This window comes from Balaenoptera musculus, chromosome 16, assembly GCF_009873245.2.
Source record: "Balaenoptera musculus isolate JJ_BM4_2016_0621 chromosome 16, mBalMus1.pri.v3, whole genome shotgun sequence".
Taxonomy (NCBI): Eukaryota; Metazoa; Chordata; class Mammalia; order Artiodactyla; family Balaenopteridae; genus Balaenoptera; species Balaenoptera musculus.
Window position 1 is genome coordinate 8,408,587 of NC_045800.1, and position 5,991 is coordinate 8,414,577.

Sequence of the window (5,991 nt, forward strand, 5' to 3'; positions counted from 1 at the left end):
CAAGGAGTGGGCAGGCAGGAATCCCAGCGATCCCCCATCCCACCCCCTGCGCCCTCCATCCCATCTGAAGCAAGTGACTTGCAGTGCAGACCGATCCTGCAGTCTGATTCACTTCGGGTCGGGGGTATTCTGTTGGGTCAAAGAGCGTCGTCAGAGGTGGCCGTGTGGGTGTCTCGGGGACCCTCACTTCCCTTGTGGCAGTAGAGGTGTGGCCCTCGAGGATCATCCGCTCACGTAGCTGACAGGTTAACATGAGAAGAAGGGAGGAAAAAACCAGCAAGCTCAGAGGGCCGATTTAGTCTTGTTAAATACACTGGAAGAGCGGAGTGTGGGAGAGAGCATTTAATCAGCTCCCCGACTGTTTGTCGTTGTAAAGGCGCCTGCTTGCTAACACGCCTGGAGAAGTCCTCTGAGACTACACTGTTGGATTCATAATAAGATGGTTCCTTCTATCTTACAGGCCATGTGGGGGAATTCCGAAGAAACTGAAAATCATCCTCTGAGAAAGTAGAGTTACAGCTTCTTCCAATTTTTCATGTCTTATTTGAGGGGCTGTAGGAGGACCCCCACGTCCTCCTTCCATTTTCTGATATTTTATTAAATGGATACGACACTCCGTCATTGGTCTGGCTGGAGCAGGAGACCAGCAGCTTGCATCATTTAGGAGGTGAGATGGTTAGTTTTATGCATCAGTCAGATATTTAACCAAACGCTAATCTAGGTGTTGCAGGGAAGTAGATGTGGTTCACATGTACAATCAGATGACTGCAAATAAAGGAGATAATTGCCCTCAATAATGGCAGGGAGTGCTCATACAATCAGTGGGAGGACTTAAGAGCCAAAATTGAAGTTTCCCGGAGAAGAAGAAATTCTCTCTCAAGACTGTGACATCAACTCCTGCCTGAGTTTCCGGCCTGCCAGCCCTATGAATCTCAGACTTGCTAGCCCCCCGTGATCACATGAGCTAATTTCTTAAAATAAATCTCTTAATACATTTGGTCTCATTTCCTTGGAGAACCCTGACTAATACGGGATGCGTTTAAAAATTTTTTTGTCTTAAATAAATGAAAGGCAAGAATCTGAAAGCAAAGTGACTTAAACACAGCACATGCACGCACACCATGCTCTGAGAGGTTGGAAGAAGAGGTCTGTGGGCCAGGGAGGAGCTGGGAAACAGGGACACTAGCCTTTCTTTTTTATTTTTAAAATTTTATTTAGTGTGCAAAGGGGAGCAGCCACTTCTCCTCCATCGGTCGAGGCCCTTCCTCATCTCCTGCTTATAGCTCTGTCTTCTGTGCTCCAACCTCCTCCTCCGTCTTGCTCCTGAAACCATACCTGATCCAGTCCCTGCAGACCCCTCACTCCCCCAGCCTGGGTTATTGAGATGGCCTCATCTTACTTGTCCTTTTGGACACACTGCCTCTCTTTCTAGAAACTTCTCCACTCCTTGGTTTTGTTCTCACTGTCCCTTTCTCTGCATCTTCTCTTCGTCTCCATCCTTCTCTCCCTCCACCTGCCCCAGAAAAGGTCACCGAACACCCAGTTGCTGGGTGATCTCTTTGCTCAGATAGTTTGAACCACCTCCTAAATCTTGGTGCTTCCCCAACTTTGTCTCCATCCTAGAACTCTCCCTCCTTCTTCAAAATCATCCAACTAACCGTGCACTGGACTTCCCCACCGGAGTCCCCCACGGCATCTCAGACTCAACATATTTCCAAGGGATCCATCATTCCCACCCCCATTCTCTTGATCTCAGTTGGTAGAATTTCCATCCAGAGCTAGTATCTCCCCTAATAACAAGTCAGTCATTCTTGTGCATGCCTGATTTCCTTAAGAGCAATCTACATGCTTTGACTTTATTCAAGTGATGCAATTGGATTCCTCTGAGGCATAATCATTATTCCAGGTACATGATTTCTGTAATGGGATAATTGGCTGCCTCTGCCCGTAAAGAACACCTGAAATAAGTAATATGTGCACCTGTGTTTTTAATCAAAGTGAAGCATAATAACCAGGGGCAGTCGGGAGGCACAGTAAATATGTCAGTGGTGCTTCTGGTAAGTTCATGGTGGTGAGTAGCTGGACCGCAGCCTTGTGAGTGAATGAGAGGGCCAGACCGGTGGAGAACAGAACTCGGAGGGGCTTCAGGCCTTGACAAGGACATGATCTTTGTCCTGAGTACAGTGAGAAACCACTGGAAGGTTCGGGAGGGGGTTGTGGGATGATCAGATTGATGTTTTAGACGGTCACTCTGAGCCGGGTGTGGGACGGGAGTAGATGAGGCCAGGACGGAGCCCAGACTCCTGATTCTGATTCAGTTGGTCTCGGGGGGAGGGGGAGGCATCAGTGAGATGTAAAATCCCCCACGTGGTTCCAGTATGGAGTCAGGGTCCTGGAGGTCTAGCTCCGGAAGTGTGGCCCCCAACCCACGACTGCCTCCCCAGAGATTCTCTCTCTCACGCCAGTTCACACCCAGCGTCCAGCACCAGTTTATGGCTCCAGCACCTTCGGCTCCAGGAAGTTGAAAGCAGCCCTTCAGCTATGCTGGGTCTACAGTGGGAAGTGTCACCGTGCGATATTTCTGTTGTGGGTGTTCTTTTACACCTGTGAACTGGACAGTTTGGCTTTTTGTTTATTTCAACTGCAGTGAAGTGACAGCCACTTAAGAATGTGCTCGTCAAGGTGTCTGGGTTCCATGGACTATTTGCTCCCCAAATTCTATCCCTGTTTCACTCGAGGTCCAAGTGGAGTATTAGAATCACAGTTCAAAGCAAACAAAATTGATGATGTGAGACATAACCATACTGAAGATCCAGAAGAAGATAATGTGAAGTTCTCTTCTGCATTGGGTATGATTTTTAATGAAAGTGATCAGGCATTGAGAGACCTGCGGTATCAGAAACATGCCTTCAATATGCTTCGCAGTAAGGGCTTGGCTGCCACAGAGATGCAGCAGACACAAGGGATGCAGGATGTACAGACAAGTCTGACTCAACGGATTTGCCAGTGGCTGGTGGTGCTATTTGTTTGTACAGTGAAGGCTTGTGTGCCTGGCTCTGGCCTGGGCGCAGCCTCCTAGACCACATACCTGCCTGGCTTCCTCAGGAGATCATGCTTGTAGACAGTGATTTGAAAGGAGAACTAGATGAATATGTCCAAAACTACCTCCTTGGAAAAATTAAAGTAATAAAAAATACAAAGCGTGGGAGATTGATTTGAGGAAGAACAATCAGAGCAGCTGTGATGTGGCCGGGTCCTTGCTGGCCGTCATCCGGGAGGCCTACGGACGGTAGGATGTCTGGTGACCAGCACCATCAGTGCTGACCCTCGCCTACAGCTCCTCCCCTGTGTTGTGAGGGGGCTTCAACTGGGGGCTGCACTTCAGATGGGGTCGTGCTCCCTTTTCCAAGCTCAGAGGACTGGAGGGAGATACTACACCAATAAAGTCACCTACAATTGCTGGAGGATTGTTTACCATGAAGAGAAACTATTTCATTGAACTTGGACAGTGTGACCGTGGCATGGATATCTGGGGAGGAGAAAATTTCGAAATATCATTTCGGATTTGGATGGGTGGAGGTAAACTCTTCATCATCCCTTGCTCTAGAGTTGGACACATTTTTGGAAAAAGGCGACCGTATGGTTCTCCTGAAGGCTAGGATATCATGACACGTGTGATGAGACTGGTTCATGTTTAGTTGGATGAATGTAAGGAGCAGTATTTTTCCGTAAGACCTGATCTGGGGTCCAAAAGCTTTGGAAATATCAATAAGCATGTTGAATAGAGGAAGGAGTTGGGTTGTAAATCATTTAAATGATATTTGGATAACATTTACCAAGAGATGCAGATACCTGAGCCCAATGCCAAACCCTAGCAATCCATTTCTGTAGAAAGAAGGTCAAAATGCCCCAAGTCCTTCAATAGGAAAGGCTCTGTCACCTCCAGATCAATAAGTGTCTGGTGGCCCAGGGCTGCCCAAGTCAGAAGAGAGGCCTAGGAGTGCTTAAGGGTTGTGGCTACGGTGACCCTAATCAGCACTGAATTTATAATGAAGAGCATGAATTGGTTTTAAATAATCTCCCTTGCCTGGATATGTCAGAAACTCATTCATCAAGTGCTCATGAAGTGTAATGGTTCAGGAGGAGCCCAGCAATAGAATTTTGGGAAGAATAATTGGCTGTGCCAGGTGTCAGTTGGACAGTGCCTAAGAGTGGTCGATCTACCGAGTCACAAAGGCTATGTTGCTATGGCAACCTGTGATGGCACCTCCTCACAACGGTGGCATTTGGAGAGTTAAGATGGACGCCGTGGCTGGAATGGTGATTCATCACACTTGTCCTCCTATGGAGATGCCTGAGAAGATTAGCAAAGGTGAGACAGCAGATATACTAGAGACTGGAGCACCAAGTGACCATCAGAAGGTGAAGAAGTATGTTTCACCAAGACATTAAGGTCACTTCTGAGCTGCCGTTAAGGAATTTTTTGCTTATGACAGAAAACAAGAATACAATTTTAACTCTATTAAAGAGTCAAGTCTGTAGAGAAGGGCAAAACCCAGGAAACTGACATGCCTATTCAAATCTATTTACACTTCTTTTTAACCCATTTTAATAATGGAATGGCATTTATCTGATCAGAAACTTGTTATGATTTCCTTTCTTAGAAGACTTCATAGGAGATTGTTAATTTTTTCCCACTTCTATTATCACGTTCTAAATAGATAATTTTAAACAGATTGCATCCACATTACTTTCAACTCCAGAAGGCATCGTTCATAAGATTATATTTAAGAGGCAGTTAACTATTATTAAGTATTTTGATGAATTATGGTACTATTTACATTTAAAGGATCCTTTTTATTATTAAAAAATAATAATAATATGGAGCTGGGGTGAAACTTCCTGCACTCTACTAAGTCCTCCAAACTCGAGACCCCGTTGTGGCCCCGCAAGAAAGATTCACGCAGCCTAAGCCTCATCAGCCCAACAGCCACAGAGAACTCACTCCTCAGAGGGCAGCCTGCTTCTCCTTCAGGCGGCTCTGATGGCTGGAAAATTCTTCCTTATTTCAAAGACCAAATCTTCTCCACTGGTTCAGCCTTGCCCTCTGCACAGAGTAAACATTCCAGTTCTTTTAACAGGCCCACCCATGAGCTGGTTTCAGGGACTTCTGTTTCCTTCCCTTTTATCTTCCTTTTCTTTAATATATAATGCAGGCACAGGGGAGGAGAAAGTGTAAAAGTGAGATGAAGGGCAAATCAAACCTTATCTGCCATACCTCCAGGCTCTGGAATCCTCCCCCCAGAGATAATCATGTTACCACTTCCTATCTTTTCAAGAGAAATTATGCATTTGCAAAGTATACGCATTCTTTTAGACAAAAATATTACATACACTATTCTGCACCTTGCTTTTCTTAAACCTAGTAATAAACTTTGGAGATGATTCCACATCAGTATTTAAAGCCACACCTGATTCTTTTAAAAGCAACATAGGCAGTTTAATAAACCACATTTCATTAAACTAGTCCCCTGTTGATGGACACTAGGTAGTTTCCAATCTTTTGCTACTACAAACAAAGCAATCATGAATATCCTTGCATTGCATATACCTCTTTGTACAGGTATCTGTGTGATAGATTTAGAGCAATGCAATTGCTAGATTGAAAGATACGTGCATTTAAATTTTTAATCCACATTGCCAAATTGCCATCCAATGAAGTGGTACCAGTTTGCTCTCCACCAGCAAAGTATGAGAGTTCCTGCTCTCACGCTTAGGAGATGAACTAGTTTGTAATGCCCTCCTGGAATTGTTTTGCCCTGAACTGAACCCACTGTTTCTGTGTGACCAGTGACCTCAGTGAATGTAAAACATCCTCTCTCTCATTCCAGTTACTCTACTTCTTTAAAAACAAACAAACAAACAGAACCTCAACACTGAAGCTGCCATTGTGACCAGGGCCACATCACTGACATTTAGTCATTAAGCTCT

General features: G+C 45.3%; 1 pseudogene; it reads left to right on the plus strand.

Moving 5' to 3' along the window:
* The first annotated feature begins 2,836 nt into the window (after positions 1-2,836).
* LOC118882883 lies at positions 2,837-4,298 on the plus strand (annotated as a pseudogene).
* The last annotated feature ends 1,693 nt before the right edge of the window (positions 4,299-5,991 follow it).